This window comes from Nesoenas mayeri (assembly GCF_963082525.1).
Source record: "Nesoenas mayeri genome assembly, chromosome: 27".
Lineage (NCBI taxonomy): Eukaryota > Metazoa > Chordata > Aves > Columbiformes > Columbidae > Nesoenas > Nesoenas mayeri.
The window spans coordinates 2,773,101-2,793,681 of record NC_137555.1 but is presented as its reverse complement, the minus strand read 5'-3'; positions in this window follow the sequence as shown (position 1 = coordinate 2,793,681).

The window sequence follows — 20,581 nt, the reverse complement described above, 5'->3', positions numbered from 1 at the left end:
GCATCTGATGCTGTTGAAAAGGGTGTGGGAAGCTTCTCAAAAAGGAACAGTGTGGTACCTTTTGATGGGTTCTTGTAGAGCTCCAAGTGTCTTTTTGCTCTGCAATGAGCCTGGTTTTCCATCTGCATTTGGCTTCATAAGGAGCTGCCCATGCTGTTGATTTTACAAGCAAAAAAGGTGCCACTTGCCTCTGATCCTCTCACAGAGGTTTTGTGTTCCTGAGACCAGAAACCAGTTTAGCAGAACAGTTCCCATCGCTCCCCACAAGTCCTGTTGGTTTTGAAACGAATGGAGCGCTGGAGTGGAACAGGCGCTGGGAATTCAACACGTATCACGATGACAGCGGAAAGCGTTGCCGTAATCCCGATAAATGGAATTTGCGACGTCCATTCCTCGCACCAGCTCCGCGGGAACCGTGTCTCTCTCATTCTTTTTCCAATTGCTACTGTAGTTTGACACCGACATTGACTTTTGAGCTGGAAACCCCGCGAGCGCTCCCCCCTTGACCTTACAACACAACGGGAAAGTCGCCACCGGCTTCTGCGCCCGGTGCTGTTCTTTAACCATTTAACCACATTATAAAGGGACAGGTTGGTCCTTTTTGTGGGGATTTTTCCCTTTTTTCCATACTCAGATTTCACTTTATTGCTGCCAGAAATAATAGAATTAAAGCGGAGAAACAGGTTTGATGAAGGAGATTTGATGGAAGGTTGAAAGGATGGTGTAGCTGTGAGTGTATATTGGGATGTTAGTCCAAATAAATAGTCCAGATATTGAATTGTGCCCAGCTAAGGGGGATATGGGGAAACCCTGCTAACGGGGTATCTGTGCTTTTACTGACTCAGAAGAAATCTGCCAATTTGGGTGGGTTTTATACACCAAACCTCACACCTGATGCATCTTGTGCCTCATTCCCATCAGACTACAAACATCTTTCCATTTAGGGTGAATTTCCCGGTTATGCTTCACACCGAACAGAAACTCATCATGGTTTTCATCATGAATATCAAGAAGAACCTCCATCTCTACCTCGTTGTACAAGGAGAATATAATCTGCCAAAGCAACGTGAGAAACCAGGTTGTTTTGCCAGGAGCTCAGCTGGAGGCAACCGCAATGGCTTTGCTTTCTTATGTTCCATTTGTAATTGCGTTGTGCATGGTGGCTGCCTGGATGACGCAGGTTTGGCTCTCGATCCTCCCCCTTTACGCACTAAAAAGGTTGGAACATGTTAAAAGTTTAGGAGAAGTTTCTTGGTTCCTTTCCCGAGGCTGTCGCTTTGGATTATACAGCAGAGCATGGAAATCCGCGTTGTAGCCAGGCGTTAAGAATGGATCACTCTATTTTGTTACCAAATAACAGAGGAAAGTGAAGCAGCTGTGACAACTTAAGCATTGAAAAATCATAAATCATCTTCACTTTCCCCTGTCCCCTGGAAATCATGAAAAATAAATGTGGAGCCCTCTAGGACAGATTTTGCTGCTTTTCATTCCTTGTGGCTGGGAGGCTGAAAAATGTGGCGCTTTTGACATCGTCATGTGACTTTAGAATTGGGAATTTTAATAAATAATAAGTGCAATTAAAATGGCAGCAGATAACACTAAAGAAGCTTTAAAAATAAAAGAGTCTCCCCGTCCTTTTGCTCCATAGATAGACGTGAATGTTCGTAAGTGTGGTCTCAATTTGTGCTGAAAGCAGCAATAATATATTGGCTTTAGCTGATAATCAGCATTGTGCTTATTTAACAGTGGGGTGGGTAAATGTACCTTTATTTGGTTGAGTTTATTCTGTTCTTTAGTTGTGGGTGTTCTGGGTTAATTAGTATTGGAGCCACATGACTCGCAAGCTCCTATCTCCCAATTTTCTCTTGCAGCAGATAAATCATATCTTTGTAATTCGGGCCTGTTTTCTTTCATCCTATGACCCAAACTACAACCAGAAAGGATATTAGCAGCTGCAGAGGTTTTCTTAATATTGATTTCTCTGCTTGCAGATGTGAAGGCGTCTCCTGGGGTGCTCAGGAACAAACGTTAGTGCTTTTCTTTTGACCTCTCCATGGAATATTGGGACTCTTAACGCACGAGCTTTTCATTAATAAAACCTCCTTCACTAAACCTTCCAGGTTCTCTATCTAATCATTGCCCTATCACTGCAGAATGGAAGAAAAATACTCAGTGTACTTTGGTTTGAGGAGATTTTTAACCTTTTTCCTTAAGGTTAATTGAGCCCATTAGCAGAAGTTAATTAATGAGGTTACGTAGCTTATTCTCTATAGTCTTTGCTAAAACTGGGAATTTAAGGTCCACAGTAAATATCCAGAGACGAATGAGAGTGTTCTGCTGTTATTTATTCCCTGATATCCCAGTGATCAGTGCCCCATCACTTCTCCAAATGATTCTTTCTCACGTGGCTTTATCATAAACATCATAAATAGCCACAGACCGTTCTGTGCTCACTTACTTAACGCATTAAACTTGTATCCTTTTCATCACACCTCGTCATTGAGAACCGGTGCCCTGGTCGGTGAAAATAGAAGGGTTTCTTTTCCCCCCGAGGGAATCACATTGCGCTTGGTCCAAGGAAGCTGTTGAAATATCTTCCCTGCTGTTGCTTCTGTTTAGTTTACAGCTTGTCTTGAGCTATTCCGACGTCTCCTTTTGGAGCTGTTATGGTTTGACTACAGCTGTTTTCTCATCTCTTTGGCTTCTGCCGTCACCGGGCAGCCAGGCTGGGTCCACGTCAGCCCACATCTCGTCTCAGATAAGGCAGCGGATGCTGGAACAAGCAGATATTTCTTTTAGGCTTTTTCTAGAGATCTGCCTTCCCACCTGCCGTTTCTACATCCACATAGCAGGGGCACAGCAAACATGCCCAGATATTCCCTTTAAAGGCTTATTTCCTTAGTCAGACCTTGAAGCTTCTCCCATCTCAACGCTTGTTGTGACATCCAGACCTTCCATTCAGCTGCTGGTCTTCAACATCTGGCCAGTGCCCATAGTCTAGGTTCCTTTGGCTTGGGGAGGGTAGCAGCAGATCACTGAAAAACCCCCTTTTCACACATCACAGCTAAAGTGCACCTCAATTCCCCCCTGAATATATATATTTGGGCAGATTTTTTTCCTGTTGTTTCCATAGTCTGCCTGCATATAACTGATAAAGCACTGGAGCGTTCTGTAATTTGTCTGTATTTTGCTTTACTGGAGGCAGGGTCAATGCTAAACGCTGAAGTTGGACCATTCAGATGATCAGTCTTGCATTCCCTAAGAAACTCTACCTCTTTTAGCATCTAAGCGCGTCATTTCTTGCCCCAAAAACGTGTCGCTTTGAGATGAAAGGTAATTTTTAAAATGCAAATGTTTTGAAGATGCGAGAAACACCTCTGGTTAAATCAGCGGAGAAATTCATGGCGTGGGAGGCTGCGGTTACTCAAAGTGAGCTGGAAAAAGATGCCAAGTGGCAGCTGATAACACTTGCTGATGCTCCTGCATCCCCAAATATGCCCTTAACTAGTTCCTAGGGTGTCACGTTGCTGCTCCCCACCCACAGCAGCAGGCGGCTGCAACCTGGTAATTGAAATTTGCATTGCAGCCCGTAGGAAAAGCGAGTCTGTTCCTTCTAAATAGAAACCCCAGACAAAGCGCTGGCTGGAAACGGGCTGCGAGTCCATTTGGGAGATGAGTTGAGACGCAGACAAGCCGCAGAAACCTTTTCAAGGCTTAAAGCTGGGAGGTTGCCATCCAATTTTCAACCTGTCCTCAATTAGCTTTACCCCTTATCAGTCTGGAAGTCTCGGGTTTGAATAGTAGTTGGACATAAGCCTCCCGGTGATTGCGTATTCCGGACCAGCGTCTTCCACCTTTTCCCTGCTTGGGTGAGAAATAATCACTTTTGCATGCTGTAAAAAGGCTGATGATAAATCTGTGCACGTATAGGAAGAAGCTCTCGAATTGTTTGACCTTGAAATATGGAAAGAGTTGGATAGAGAAAGCTCAACCTGATAAAAGATGTAGAGCCGAGGTCGCCCCGTTAGCGGCTTCTGCAACCGTAACAGCAATCCGTGCAATTTCCCCCCAAACTACAGAAATGTTCACTGCAAGTACTAGGAGTCAATCCAGAATGAATAATAATGGAGTCAAGGATAAAGGGACAAAGTTAGTAAATGGCAATCATTATTCAGGGATGTTATTTCTTACTGTCCAAAGAGAATATTAAACTACCGCCTAAGTAAAAAAAAAGCGCTAAGCAGAAAAAAGTTATTAAGAAAAGATAATGGAGGGAAGGGAATATTATGCTGATTCTCCAAACGGTTATGAATGAATATAGATACACTGTCTGTGATAAAATAAACATATCTCCCCAAAGAGAATTGGAAAGAAACAGTCGTTGCTAAACACTGATCTGTCTTTCAAATACCGAGGAGCAAAATAAGCCACTTTTTCAAGTTTTCTGTTGATAACTCCTAATGAGAATCTTTGAGTCGCGAAAACATTGAGCGATTTCAATCTTGTTGTATAAGAGCAATAAATCAAAAAGATGGGGCAGACAGGCACTTCATGAGGAGTCCCTGAATCAGTCATTTAGCACTTAAAAAAAACACGCAGAAGAAAAACCTGGCTTGCGTATAGCATTTATAATAGATCAAATGTTTCTGGTTTATAACAGTAATCAACAGAATTGCGGCAGCAAAAAGCTCTGGAATTAGGAAATCAAATGGTCTCTTAACGCTGTGGTCTGTTTGCAGTACGTCTATTGACTGCATTACCAGAATGAATTGAAAAAGAAACTCAAAGAACCCTGCAAAAAAAGGAGTTACCCTGGCACGTTCAAATCCATCCCCTGGATTTTGCATCTGGTTGATTAACATGTTTGCGATGGGCGTGAGAGCCGAGCTACAGGCCCTTTACCCAAATAACCATCCCACCTCGGTTCTTGTCCCCTTCCTTTTCAGATTTGCTCGGAAACTAAAGGCTTTTTTGGGGTTTAGTGTCTATTCCTAGTGGATTAATGTCAGTTTAGATGAGGCGCATGGAGCTCTTGAGAAGTCAGTGTTGGTGCCTTAAAAATGCGGCTGGTGAATTGAGTGTGTATGAACGGACTAGTCCCCTATAAAACCAGGTGGAAACGCGTATCCTCACTTGTGCAGCAAGATACTCGTGCAAATACAATACATTATTATAGTAAATGTGTGAGTATTAATAAATGTGCAGCTCCAGAGGCGTTAGGCTCCGGGAGGAATCTTGTGTGCATAGCTACTATATAAAATTCCTCTAAAATAGCCTTTTATTTTATATGATATCTGCTCTCCTGTCAATCTGACGTCTTGCTGAGATCAACCACTTCTTAATTTCAGTTTAGGATTAAATCTAGACCATCTCTTATGCCGGTGAGCGGCAGTAATAAATCATTCTTTCGCTCTAGGGCAGCGCTATAATGACTTAAACTTGTGGAATAACAGCAGGTGCTCATCTGTTCTGCCCTCGGGGATTCAGTGTCACTAGGAAAAAGGCAAAATGTGCCTATAATCTCTTTTCCTGACCCCTCTGGACCAACTGGGTCACTAATTAGATGGTTACAGGTTACGGCCCTCAGCAGGGTGTAGTAAATGATACGAAGCTTTCTCCATTCCCCTATATTCTCTGTATAGCTCGGAGTTATCGCCCTCTTTTCTCTTATTCTATATAGGATGTTTAAAAACTAGTTCTGTCCCATGGATAGAAGTCTTATATAAAAGAAGAATGGGCATGCAGAAAAGATAATAAAGCAATGCCAGAGTTGCATGGTTTGTACGGTCTGTAGTAATCCATGTTTTGCGTGACCCAAAGGCCAAAAATGTTGCACTAGCTCTTATATTTGTGTCAGAGCATTATCTGATTCACTGGTCTCTTCATAGGTTGATTAGCTGTTGGGTTAGACGTTTAATTAGCGTTAACCATCCCGGACGTGTGCAGGCAGAAAGACACCTTGAAGCTCTGTTGATTTGCACATGTTTAGGTTAATAATGGCCTTTTTCAATACGCTCCACCTAAAGAAATCTTAAAAGGTACTAAAGCAGATGCTCAGCTGTATAAATGGGATGTAACTTAGCGTTAGTGGAGCATCTGGCGCGTTTCCTTCTTGCAACCTGTTGAGGAGCAAACTTGAGGGAGGAATTTCTGCTCATCCCTCGTGCCGTTTGCCGCGGGCTTTTCCAGCCGGTCTGTTGGCAAACAAAGCGCACAAAGCGGCCAGATGAATTGGTCTGACAGCGAGAGGTGGAGCGGGGTCTTGGCTTCATCACCCGGGCTCGACGTGATGGGGGGTGACACTGATGCGTGTTGGAAAGCGAGTGTTGGACCGTGACATTCTTGGACCAGCGCACAGCAGAATTATTTCGGTTCACGTGCCGTTCTTGTGTCAGCTCAATCATGAGATGACTGTTGGGGACCTCAGGTTTCACCCAACTCGCTTTCGGGGCATCGTTTGCGATGCTCGTCTCCATTTTTGGGTGAAAAAGCTCGGAACGGTGGCATTGCAACCCAATCCAAGTGATACGTCTCGATACCAAACGTATAAACAGGGATTTCATTCTCCTGGTTATCTCTGACACAGAGGGTTGTTATTATTGCTTTCAGGAATTAAGTAATCCTAAAGGTTAAGCCTGCGGGGTGTTCTCAACCCTGCAAGAATTAATATGGTGACATTTAACTGCTATTAAAAAAAGAAAGTTTCCTTTATTTTTTCCTATCCCACCCGTTGCTTTTGACTTGAAAACCCACGTGCGTGGTTTTCTTTGCGTGCTGGTGGTTATTTAAAATAAATCGCCCAACTGCCGCTGTCATTTCTCAGGCCAACGCAGAGACGGATTCTGGTTGTCGCGGCTACCGCAGCGTGGCAATGGTTGGCACACAATGACTTTTGAATGGCCACAATGTCAACTCTTGTCCTTTCCCCTCAAATCCGAAGGGCTGGGACCCTCAGGAGATGGTGAATGATGTCCCGGTTCCCTAAGGAACGATGTGTTTTGAAGGCCACACGCTGGAGCTGTCGTTAGAATTTATCCGGCGTTCCCCGAGCTCCCCAAGTCCTAAACCAGCTCTTTCCCAAACCATTTGCAACCAAAGTGCTCCCTGCAGCACGAATTCAATGACATAAATTGTTACAAGTGCTATAATATAATTTGTAAATGATGCTGATTTACTCATTCCAAAGCCTTTTGAAGTAAATAGATTGTGTTAATTTTCTCCAACTAGCTGTACATTCAGAATAACCATTGAGCCACTCCATTTAAATATATATTCAATTAAACTAATGATGTTTTAGCAAATCCCAAATAACAACACATCGCAAGGACAGCTGTCCCTATCCTTTCTTTAGATTTACATTCCGCACGGCTACACATTTTGCCGGTTTGTTTTTCTCACCAATATTAGTGTAAATTATCGACTTTTCCGCATCTCAAACAGCAGCAGCTGAAGACAGGGAATGAAAAGCATGGAAACAAAGGCCATAGTTAAAATGTGTAAATGAAAAGCTGTTCAGGTGTAACACTTTGGTGTAAAGCTTTGTGCTAGCAAGATGATGTATAGAGACTCCAGAGTAAAGGAGAATTGGACCCTGGAACATCCAATGTAATTATGCAAATGGCTATTACAAAAAGGGCTTTTAATTGGGAACGTTAAACAACATTTTAATGCTTCCCAGTCATTAATCTGTGCAGGAGTCAGTTCTATGGGAAGACTTATTATGGGCAAAGAAAAAGAAACATGCCAAGGCCTTCGCTGAAAAGCGTTTCCAGGTGTTCACCTTGTTTTATATCAAGTATTTCCCAGGGAGGGATTTTCCCACCACAGTCACCTGAGTCTTCATTTTCTGCACTGACATCAGTTTCTAATGAGTTTCATCTTCTCACTAAATAAATCTCCAAGTTAAACCAACTTCCAAGTCAGTGAGTCCTATTCCGAACATGCCGTGAACTCACACAAACTCCCAACATCATTGTCACCTTTTAATTTTAACAATTAGCGCTTGTGTTTGTCACTAAACCTTCTCAAGTTCTTCGGTTCAGTGTAGAAATCCACTAATGTTCGACTTGTTAGGATATGAGACCCCTCATTAACTCAGAGTATTAAATGAAACAGTTGAGTTAGTAACCAAATCGAGAAAGAAACAGCTGAGTCTCTCTATGATTAGGGACTTTGTCATCTTGTTCATGGATTAATTATATGGTCCATTATACTGAAATGTGGTTTTGATATCGAGACTAGTTTTGTTCTTGAATTTTTGTTCTTGCCAGCTGCTTTAATGTTCTTTATCTTCCTCTGAACCGGCTCCAAATTATAGATTTGTTAACTCGAAGGACAAATTTAGCACATAGTTTGGAGTGTATGTTATTTAAATTAAGTTCAAGGATAAATGTACATAGAACAATCTTCAGAAGGGTAAATCTGCTGTAGCTCCTCTGTGCTGTGAAACGGCCGAGGAAGCAAATAAACAAGAACACCTATGGAAATTGGGTTTGGTTCCTTCCTGGGAACAGATGTTTTCCTGGGAGGAAAAGCCACGGAGAGCACGTCATGATTAACTCCCATGTAACAGGTCCCAGCTATTTGTATTCATACCCTGGAAACTAATTAGATTGTAATTTTGAGCTCTTATTTCAAACAAATATCTCAATATGTTGGTGTTGTAGAAATTTGGTGAGAACCAACCTTTGGCACAGGAACCACCTCAGCAACATAGAGGAAAGCTAAGGAAAAAACCACCGAAATGTCACGCGTGTTTGGCAAAGGGGGCAGAGCCGGAGTGGGGAATTAAATATCTTGGCGATGAAATTAGGAGTTATTGGCAGCTCGTGGTTTTAAACCAACAGCGCTCAAGGGAAGTGGAGCCAAAGAGGTGGTTTTCATTCCAAAACGAGCTGTAAATGTGAACAGCAAGAGCGGAATCAGGGGTGATGGTACTGGAGAAAAATTAAAGGAAAAAATAAGGAAAGTAAATATTTTGACACAAAAAGGAAGATAGCAGGAAATTAGTGGTTTCAAAGGCTACTTTCTTGCTAATAATTGATTTTGACTCCGGGAAATGGGCAACCCTGTGCAGGATGGAGTTTGCTCGGAAGGAGGAAACCGTTTGGAGTCTCTTTGTTTTCATCTCGTTAATGGTCTTTGTGCCTGTTAAGGTGTGAGCAGCACTTTCTAGAGAGGGGGGAAGAGTCAGCAGAGGGGAAACAAAAGAAAAGTAACATTCAATAGACTCTGAAAGCCTGCGGGAAAAGAAATTAATTGTGTAGCAGCAAGAGGGATGTTTGAAGGCTTTTCTTGTAGCAGCCAGCAGAGTTCTGGGCTGAAAGCCTCGTCCGGCTTTTAATCCAAGAAATCAATGGCAAAACTCTTTGGCTTTTGATGAGAGAATGGAGTTCTGCGAGGGGAGATGCTTGAGATGGATTGCGAAATCAAACCAGCTGAGCAAACGGTGCAAAAAGGTCTTTCCTTCAAGATTCTTCTGGGTTATAAACCCAGGGGTTGGGCTTGGATGGTCCTTGCGGGTCCCTTCCCATTTGGGACATATCAATAAACGAAAGACCCAAATCCAACAAGTGCTTTGTGCTCTTCCAGAGTTCACTAAAATGTGACATTCGTGGTTTACTCTCTGGTCTTCCTCATGATTTAAAACAGCAAATGATGGTCTCCCAGATGCTTCTATATAGAACGCAGCACTAGTATCCCTCTACCCTACCCAACCCTTACCCAACCCTTACCCAACCCTTACCCAACCCTTACCCAACCCTTACCCAACCCTTACCCAACCCTTACCCTACCCTTACCCTACCCTTACCCTACCCTTACCCTACCCAGCAGCTTTTGTGTCCACCCTGATTTCTGTTTGAAAAAGAATGATCGTTACTCATAACTTCATCTTTTCCTGTTGTTCTGCTCTTGGTCTGAGTTGGGCTTAAAGGCCATGTTGGCAAAAAAGTTGTCGTAGTCGGACATCAGCGCTATATTTCCTACAAGGCTTTAGAAAACTAGTAGGAGCGACCCTTTATTTTAAAAAGGGGATTTTCAGGCTAACGATCTCCCAGGTTATAACGTACTAACGTAAGGCTAATGATAGGAGTTGTGCGAGTACCGCGATAAACTCGACTCAATTTGGGCAGCAGCTGAAAATTCAGTTTTTGATGAGGGTTGTGACACTTTAAAGCAGCGATAAGGAACAAGCACTCGCACATGAGGTATGTGTTTATCTGCTGCCTAACTAGGGGAATGGGAAAATTAAATTTGTCCCATAATTATCTTTAGTACAAACAGGCAGTGTCCCTCCAGCCAGGCAGCTTCGAAAAACCCTGTAATTATTGCATATAATAACTAGCAACATTAATCTTAGCTGTTGCTTGTACAAAAATTATAAATTACTGCACCAAATCCTATTACTGCAAATATTAGAAGTTACTAGACGTTTATTCAAACCTTGATTTTTTTTTTCCTTGTAATTTTGTGTTAATTTTCTCCATATTTCAAAACTCCAGCAGACACTATAACAGTGGTTGGATAGTTTAAAAAATTCATTACTCTGAGGTTGGAAGGAGATGGTTACGCACATAGTTATTATTTTGTCTTACATATATGGATGTAATTTTCAAGGCTTCTATTCCAATGCTGCTGGATCAAGGCTTAAATCACAGAATCACAGAATCGACTGGGTTGGAAAAGACCTCAGAGACCATCAAGTCCAACCCTTGGTCCAACTCCAGTCCATTGACTAGATCATGGCACTAAGTGCCATGGCCAATCTCAGTTTAAAAACCTCCAGAGCCGGCGAGTCCAGCACCTCCCTGGGCAGCCATTCCAATGCCTGACCACTCTCTCTGCACAGAATTGCTTTCTAATCTCCAGCCTAAATTTCCCCTGGCAGAGTTGAAGCCCATGGCCCCTTGTCCTATTGCTGATGCCTGGGAGAAGAGCCCAATCCCCACCTGGCTAGAACTGCCCTTCAGGTAGTTCTAGAGAGTGCTGAGCTCAGCTCTAAGGCTCCTCTTCTCCAGACTGAACAAGCCCAGCTCCCTCAGCCTCTCCCCATAGGGCTTGTGTTCCAGTCCCTTCCCCAGTCTCGTTGCTCTTCTCTGGACCCGCTCCAGCACTTCAATCTCTTTCCTGACCTGAGGGGCCCAGAACTGAACACAGTACTCCAGGTGTGGCCTCACCAGTGCAGAGCACAGGGGAAGGATCACTGCCCTTGTCCTGCTGACCACGCCAGTTTGCATACAGGACAGGACACCATTGGCCTTCTTGGCCACCTGGGCACACCGCTGGCTCATGTTGAGCTTCCTGTCCATTAGTCCCCCCAGGTCCCTTTCTGCCTGGCTGCTCTCCAGCCACTCTGTGCCCAGCCTGGAGCTGCAGGGGGTTGTTGTGGCCAAAGTGCAGGACCCGGCACTTGGCCTTGTCGAACTTCATCCCATTGGGACCACCCATTTTTCCAGTCTATCCAGATCCCTCTGCAGAGCCCTCCAGCAAGGTTACACTCCCTCCCAACTTGGTGTCATGAGCATTTATCACTCATATGGTTCGCAGATCCCGGGGTGCTTGTGAACACTTTAACTTTTTGAGCTTCTCAAGTGCAAGAGGACTTAGTTATTTCTGATTTTTGTTGAGGACCTTGCAAGAGCATCTTTCACACGCTCTCAAAGAAACAGGCAAGACAGCAGCTGAACCAAAACAATTAGACATTGCACTTTGTTTTCAGCTCTTTGCTCAGAAACCAAGATCCCTTTTGTTTTTGTCCTTTTGCTGTTGTGCTGAAAACCAGGAGAAAAGGTTGGGTATCCAGTCACTTAAGTCATTAAGAATTGAAAGTGTAGGACAATGTTCTTTTTTTAGTCTGTGCTGGTACAGAAAAAGCTATTTTGGGAATGTTTCTCTAAGGTATTTATAGTATTCTCTCTGTTCTCCCTAATTTTTCTGCTAGTACGGTTTTTCCTCTCTAGTTCTCAATTTTTGAAGGCCTCTTTGGGTGGGTTTTTGACAGTTATATATAATATTTTAAGGTCAGATTTTACCTATTCGGATGTCACTAATTTGTCACTCTCAATAGAATGAGCCAAACTGTCTCTTGCACTCACAGTGGGACGTGGGCTTCAAAATGCTGGGGACACAACCATGGAGCCCCAGCTCTTCTGGGACAGGGATTTTGGATCCCACAACGCGCTTGATCTTCTATGATCTTCCTCCTGATTTAAAACAGCAATGATGTTCTCCCAGATGCTTCTATACAGAACGCAGCACTAGCATCTTTCTACTCTATGCAGCAGCTTTTGTGTCCACCCTGATTTTCATTTTAAACAGAAATGATGGTTGAATTTAAAGATCTTTTTCCCCGGATTGTCAATCGTTAATTTATCACTGTATCAGCGCATAAGGAATTTCTGTCCGAACTGAATCCTGGTGACCGCGTCACATCTTCTGAGCTGTTATGAATAACTCTTTTCTTAAAATGGAATCATTCAGACTGCTCCAAAGGCACTGTGGGTCTTCCTATATTTAATAATAATCATCTCCTTAAGGCAGACATTTTTTGCCACTCTGGTTTTAAATAAATACCCTGTGTTCCAGCTAACACCAGATTGTGTTCTTGCACAGCTGTACAGCTGATGGAAATGCTTATTTCAGGGTACTTAGCCCAGATGATCTGAAATAACAGCTATCTGGCCAGTTATTTCTGTCACCCACAGCCACAGGATTCCACACCTGGTTCTGTAGGTTGAGGAGACTATGGAAATTGTTAATAAAATAGTTGCCGAACGGGTTAATAACTGTGGAAGGAGAGTCATTTTGACAGGACAAGGGGATATTTAATGTCGTCGAAAAGCAGATGCCCAGAGAAAGATGATCTGTACTTAATTTTCTACATACTCCATCTCGTTGCATCTGTGCTCTTAATTCAACCCGCAGCCAAATTCATTGCTCTTTATTCACATTCTTTACTTTAAAAGGATGAGGATGCTCCAGAGTATCTAAGAACTATGGCAGAGCTGCATCTTTTGCTTCCCTGGAGTAATATTCATCCATTAGAACAAAAAGCCACCGTGCTGACTTGGTAGCATTTAGCACTCTTTGTGCTTCAACATGAATTACTCTATAAAGTGCAGCAAAGAATGAGGGTCATAAGTTTAGACTTGATTCAGAGCTGTAACTCTTTTCCTATATAACTTTACTGGTTAAGATTCATGCCTGGTTCGGATAGGGGAGCTGTGTGCGTCCCCACGCTTCTCATTTGGGTTTGCAGCCACTCACCATAAAATAAAGAGAATATCTTTAACACACCCCCCCATCCAGAATATCCAGTCTGGGATGAATTCCTGCCATCTCAAAGATGCATTTTTGAGCGACATTTGGAGACAGGGAGCTCTTGACTTTAGTGCCTTCAGCGCAGCAAAAACTGGGGTTGACTGGGATCATATTTGTGTCTGACGGACTTGGTTTCTCTGAAGTTCAATGATTCACTGTGGGGGGGTTGGAAAAACCCAACAATTATTTGCCGTCAGATGAATATTTGCACCTGTTGCTAAGGAAACGTGTCTAATATTGATCAGGATTTACTCCTGGGTAGTGGGTTTTTCTGTAGTTCCCCGTCTCCTGGTGTCCAGCGGGGTGGATGGGAAGCCGGGAGTAGTTCTGCCATCCAAACTTAATCCTCTTGGAGTCAGAAATAACTGTATTGACTTCAATATGGTTGTGGGTTTGGTTTTTTTCCTGCCTCACACCCAGCATGGTCATTTAAACCCGTGCAGACTTAGTGCTAAATGAATGTAAAATGCTGCCAAATGACAGTAATAGCTTTTCATCCACTTAGATGTTACTTTGCACAAGCCTTACTATGCGCCGCTGTAACTACTGGAAAATTGGGCCCATTAGGGTTAGTGGGATATATTTCAAACTCTGGAAAGTTGAAGAAAATGTCGGTCTTAAGGAATTTGGTGAGGCTGAGGGCACAGTCCATATCCAGTTGTATATCGAGATACTTTGGACTGGTGCGCAGCCCCTACAATTCCATCCCCAGGTGCGATTCCCAGTCTGATCCCACTTACCCGCTCACCTTGCTCCTGTTCATTTCAGGTGTCATTGAGTGGCCACTGATTTTAAAATAATAAGCATAATAATCTGTATTTAAGGCTTCTCCTCGATATTACTAATATTCATGGACTTTTTTTGTCTTAATCCCAGCTTTCTCGTCCTGATTTGTTTTCAAGCTGACTGGCTGCAGTTCATCATAAACAGTCTTTCTGCTCCATAAACTCAATTGCTTGTCTAAATTATCTTCCTGGAACCCCAGTATCTAAAGACATTAATGTCTTTTAGAAGGCAATCCAGTGGTTCCATATGGAATCCACAAAGCAGTTGTTACCATCTGACTGACTCCACTGCATCTGTCCTGCATTGATCCGCGATGTCTATTTGCTGTCGGGGTTATTATTTATCGTTGCTGTCCTCCTGGCCGCTGGAGCATGCGAGTACATTAGGAAATGTGATTAACCTTTGTTATCCGTGGCCTTTTCCTCCTTCTCTCTCCCCAAAGACTCTCTACAGTCCGTCAGAGTTGTGCGCGTTGTTTAATTAAGTTATATAGGGACGGCTGATGCAGCAGTTTCTACCTTTGGTTGCCTAATAAAACCATCTGGTGAACGTTTTCTCAATTAGTTAAAGTAAGGTCAGAATAAATCTCTCCCTTTAATGTTATTTCAATGCTAACATTAGTACTATTGAGGTGCAGAGGCATCTTTTTAGTGGCTTCTAAAGCAGCATTTGGTTCAGCCTTTTAATTATCTGATGAAATTCCAGTGTCATCTCCAAGGCCAAATATCACATCGTAAAGGTTCCTATGTAATATATCTAAATGCCTTCTTCAAAGAGACTGAACCTGTTCTCATCTTGACTTCATTGACTTTGGTGTAATTGTGCTTTTACTCCTGGTTTATGTGGCTGTGAACGAGGTCCTTGTTCCCCTCTGTCGCGTTGGTAATGAGCGATGTTGGCGGTACCCGCAGCCTGGCAAAGCGCAGTTCTAACTCCTTTAATAGCATGCTCGATATCTTACATCTTTTTGCCCTGTGCTGTCAACCGAGGGGCTTTAATGGACCTTCTGTTGTTGCAGCGTAGTCCCAAAGGTGCTCTCTTGCCTTTTATCCGTTTTATTGAGGCAAAGGGTTTTTCTGAGCTGGATCTGGCAAAACTGTGACACCTGGAAGGAAAAAGGAGTGATGCACGTGGCACGTTTCCAGGAAAGGGGACAGGGCTATTAAAGGTTTATACCCTTTGGGGGATTAGCTCCTCATTTTATTTAATATCGGCTTGTTCTACACTGCACAATGGCACACAAATTAATAGTTATAACAGGTATGTAGATACAGTTAATATCCTCTTCGTTTGTTAATCCACTTAATACTTGAAGTAAATAAGAAAGTGGCTTGGAGTATACGATGCTTTTAAGACAGAACCGGGCCCCAGGGTGTTTGTTATTACAAAGGAAGGGAGGAATATCCAAAATATGGGGAATTTTTATCTATTCCTTTTGCAGGAGCAGCTATAGGGAGCTCTGGAGTGTTTGAAAACAAACACCTATTCCAGGGTTGAATCACAGGAGTGAGATCGTGGCCAACACTGGGTAGTAAAATTACGTGGTTGCAATACCGACTTACGAAGCCTGGATTGAATTCTCTGTTCCACCACATATCTCCTGTGTGAGTAGTGGTACGAAAACTTCCAGAGGTGCCCCACGTCTCATTTGGGGCAGTAAAATTGCCTTATGGTGCATGTGTGGCCAGGGGAGAGACAAAAGCAGTTCCTGGGGCTGTCAGTGCGCAGGAGCTGGAGGCTCGTCTGGGGATCCCTGTCTGGTTCCTCTCAACAGGTTTTCCAGACGGAATCCTTTATCTTCCTGCAGGTGCTTGGAAGAAATCTATTATGATTATTAACTTTGCGGTACAGTTTCTCATTTACTTGTTTAAAAGAAAACAAGTAAACAGAGAACTCATTAAATAGCTGGAACGTTAAAAATTTGCAGCCAAAACTGACATTTAACAAGTACATTATCAGTTTTATAGAAGACTTCATCTTTCATATACCACCTTGTTTTGAGGGATGATGGTAGATTAAAGGCTGCATTCCATTTTTTTCTCCTGGAATGTGCTGTTCCATTTTCTCTAATAAAGGTGTTTTCCCCAGCTTTTCACATAGGCAGAAATGGTTTCCCCATCCCAAGGGAAAGAATGTAATTAAGCATTTTACTTGTGTTCGGCTCCATATCAGGGCTGCGCTTTTGCAGGAAAATAATAAACAGATTAGTAGCATTGCCAAGAAGAGATTTAGAGTATCATCTCTGATTAAGCTTTTCAAAACCGGCCAGGCAAGAATGGAGAGAGGTTAAAGCCGTAGAAAAGCACAGTGCAAAAAAATGGCACATTTAGTTAGTTTGGTTCAGCTTATTCTCTCACAAAGCGATTGTTAAGAAGAGGCTGAGGACTGGGGTAGGGCCTTCTGGGGTATATTTCTTGCTTTGTTACTGGGCTGTGGAAACACTCTGGTTAATTTATCTCCCTCTTTTCCCCACTTATCTGGAAGTTTGGGGAGCGCAGATAATCTTTTTTGGTCGTTCTGTTTCTACCATCTCCTGTAAGCATCTCGGATGTCCTCTCTAGGCGATGCTGTACTATTAATACATGCAGTAGAGCTTATCGAATCCTATAAAGCAGCCTCCAGACGCTCACTCCTTCCTGCTGATTCTGCTGCCGTTGCGCTCGGGGCCGCTCAGCAATCGCATTAGGTCCAGTTCATCCCAGAGCAGAGACTGAGCGCTCAGTGTTCCTTTCCATAGAACTACTGTTGCAGGGAGGTTTGTTTCATAGAATGGTTTGTGGTGTTTAATTCCATGAGCAGGGACATCTTCACCCAGACCAGGTTGCTCAGAGCCAACCTGAACTTGAACCCTTCCAGAGATGGGGCATCCGCAGCTGGATGATGTGGTCCAGCCTTGTTTCCTCTTGTGCAAAAAACACTGTAAAACAAAGCAAAGCAGATTCTTTCCCGTGGATTTGTGTTTTTTCTGCTTCAGCTGGTCTTCCTGTGTTTGTTTTTTCCCTATGGTGCAGACTGTGTTACCTCCAGGCAGTGTGCTCTCTTTGAAGAGGACTTGGATGCATTGTGTGGTTCCACACGTGTTTTCCTGCCCATCTCCGAGTTTCCCCCTTTTTGTTTGACTATGGTGTGTCCTTCGTTTCACTAGGAAAGACTATTTGGTACCCAGATACCATTTTTGTTGAGATGCCCTTCCATTCCAGTAACAGAAGACACTCTAACCAATATTAACCTGACAACTGCCTGTCTCTTTGCCAAACAGCAGCAGAGTTCTCCCCTTGTGTCATCTATACAAACACAGGACTTACAGAACTTGGGCCCATATATGGATGTTTTAGGTCTGTACAGAAATCTTATACAGCTTGTCATCAGGTTTTACTGGACTCTTGTATCAGATAAACCTCATTAACTGCAGAATTCTTCCATTCCTACTTCGGGAGATGCACTTATCTGTCTTTGACTAGTAGCAAATTTCAGTCCAGTTCCCAGCATTTAAGCAAATCTAACAATGGTTTCTTTGATACTAATATTACTGGAGGAAAAAGAAAGCCCTTAAAGAAATACTCTGGCCTCTTTCTCCCTTAGTTCCCTGCCCTCTCATCTCAAAAGGAATGTCTTGATTGTTCTTTCCAACACAGTTATAAACTTAGCTTAAAGGGAAGAGGAAAAGAGCTTTCTTTTAGCCTTTTTTTTTCGTCTGCTCCCCTGAGTGCTTCTGTTTTCAGTGCTCAGCCTGGTCTCTGTTCAGCAGGGCATCTCGGATGCTGACCACAAAGAACAGAAAGAAACACTTTGAGTTGAAGTTACTCACCAACTTTTTCTCTCCATCGCCTCAGAAAATTGCCTAATGGCGAGGGAACATCAGGAGCTCGAGGTTGCGTACGTGCGGCTTTGAATGCTTCTCAGGGCTTTGAAATAGTGTTTGAAATCACACAGACCTACTAGTAATTCTAAACCATTTACTTGCAAAGGTGACTCCTCTCAAGGAAGGCAGCAGCCGCAAGCGTGTGCTTGAAACAAACGTTTAAGTCTCTTTTTTTTGCTAATTTAACATACGAAACAGCATTAGAGGTCATCAGGCTGTATTGTTCTCCACAGCAAAACCTATTTGTTACTACAGCATGTTTGTGGATGTGGTAATCATAGGTTAAACCTGTTCCTTCACCAGGTGTTCTTTGATTTGGGCCTGGTGTGGTGATTTGGGCCTGGTGTGTGATTTGGGCCTGGTGTGGCAGGGAAGAATCAAGTTAATCATGGAAGAATCAAGTTAATCATGGAAGAATCAAGCTAATAGTATTGATTTCTCAGAAGAACACCATTGCTGTCTTCTGTTTTTTTCCCCATCTCCATTTATTTTTCCCGTTCTTCCGGAATACTTTCACCTTGCCTTCCTCAGGGACGATGCAGCCAGGATCAAAATGTCAGATACAGCACTTTGACTGGGTTTAAAATCAAACAAAGAGACATCTCTGACATCTCAATCCTCTCAAAAGATACAGATTAGGTGTCAGCACCTTAAGGAGTATAAATTAATAAACCTGCGTGGATTTACATCGGTTTACTCCAGCTGAGACTCCAACCCTGAGTTTGTGTATTCCCAGCCTTCAGGATTCATGACGGATTTAAGGTTTGATATTCTGGGTGAATTACAGGCAGAACTGAACGCCGGATCGGGGAGATGCTCTGACCTTTTGTGTGTGTGTGTGTGATCTGTGCTTTAATGGAAAGAAGCAGCGTGTGCATCTGTGAATAACAAACCAGCTTTGGGACATTTGAGATCACCTCAGCAGAGAACAACTTGTAGGAAGACTATATATGAGATAATATACCAAATATATAACGCTGCTCCTATGCCTCTGTAATTGAGGATACACAGGCCATTTTTATGCGTGAACATTTCATTTTCTATACAACTTTAGAAGCCAGACAGTAAGTAAATGCTGGACTTGGCTCCATATTTCCCAGCAGCCTGGCCCTACAAAGAAGATTATCCTCAAATCTGGCCAGGTATCTGAGACATGGACTTTTTCCTCTGGCTTCTGGACAGGTGCTGAGGTAAGGAGTGAGAAATTTGCAGCGACTTAATGCTGCGTTGTGACCATTGTAATGTCTTTAGAGTTTTAAGACAGGAGCTTGTAGAAGGTTAGGCCTTTGCAAGTCAATTAATCCAGCTTTATCCTCAAACCAGAGCTCATCTTAAAGCTGAGTTAGCTTGGCAAAGGCCTCTTCTGCTGTTCTTAAAATCCTCCTTGAAGGAGGCAGATGCAGTAACTGCGATGCAGAACCTGTTCTAGAACTTAGGAACTCCAAATGATAAAGAAATCTTTATGATTCAGAACACGTTACCTCCATGCCCTGCGCGGGGTTGTATGTGTATACCCAGTTTCACAAGATCCTGCCCTGAGCAACAGTAATAAAATCCGTGGTTTTGCCATTTGCTTTGGGTTTGCGCTGCTGTCGCGGAGATGGCAATCTGTCCTGACTATTCCGGAGGAGCAGATGATTGAAAACATTCTTTTCGTTCCTCTCTCTTCTTTATTTGCTTGCTAACATTGCCATTTGGCTTCTGTCTTGCTCAGGGATATTCTGATACAAACCCCCTGTTTCTTTTGCTGGATTGGGGTCAGAAGGTGATCTGGAGGAATGATGAACTGCAAAGGTGCAGCAGCAGATAACCCCTCATAAAAAACACTTGTAAGAATGAAGTCAAGAATATATATTTAGAAATCCATTTAGGTCTCACCATCTTGCTTAAAATGGAATTGGATCATAATACCTGCCTGGGCAATACAGTTAATGAAAAGCACCAAATGTGAAAGTTACCCAATGTAAAAGTTGAATTTTTTATGTGAGCTTTGCTTTTCCAGTAAGCTTTTAAAACCCTATTCTCATTTTAAGCAATCTACTGATACATTTAACAAATGTCAAGATGAAATGCTTCAGCAGAGATCAAAAAGACCAAGGATTTTATTGTACTACTCTTACAGCACTGATAGCCTGTATTGAACTTTCATGCTAAGGATCAATAGCTTTACTTGATCAAATATGGTGAACTATCAAAGACATCAGGCTCTACCTAAAGGACACTTGAGATTGAGTTGTCTCCCTTGAGAGCACGAGGACTCTTGAATTTGTGCTTTGATACTTGCTTGTGTCTCTGCTTGCTTTGAAATTATTTTTTTAATTTGTATTTTTTAGAAAAACACACTTGCGTCGTTGTATATTCGTGAGTAATCTCCATAGCCTCGCGTGGCACGTGGAAATCAAAGCCGCTGCTTGTGATCACGAGGCCAGGGCTGCTCCTGGCAAAGCATTTGGGTTTATCTCAGCAGCGTATTTTGAGCTAATCTCTCCAAACCAGAACTCTGTGGTGTTAGAAGACTCAAAATTGCAAGGAAATCTCAAGAAGGGATGCGGCAAGGCTGGGAAATTCCATCCCAAATTCCACTGGGGATGAGGAGGACGGGAGTGCGGGCTG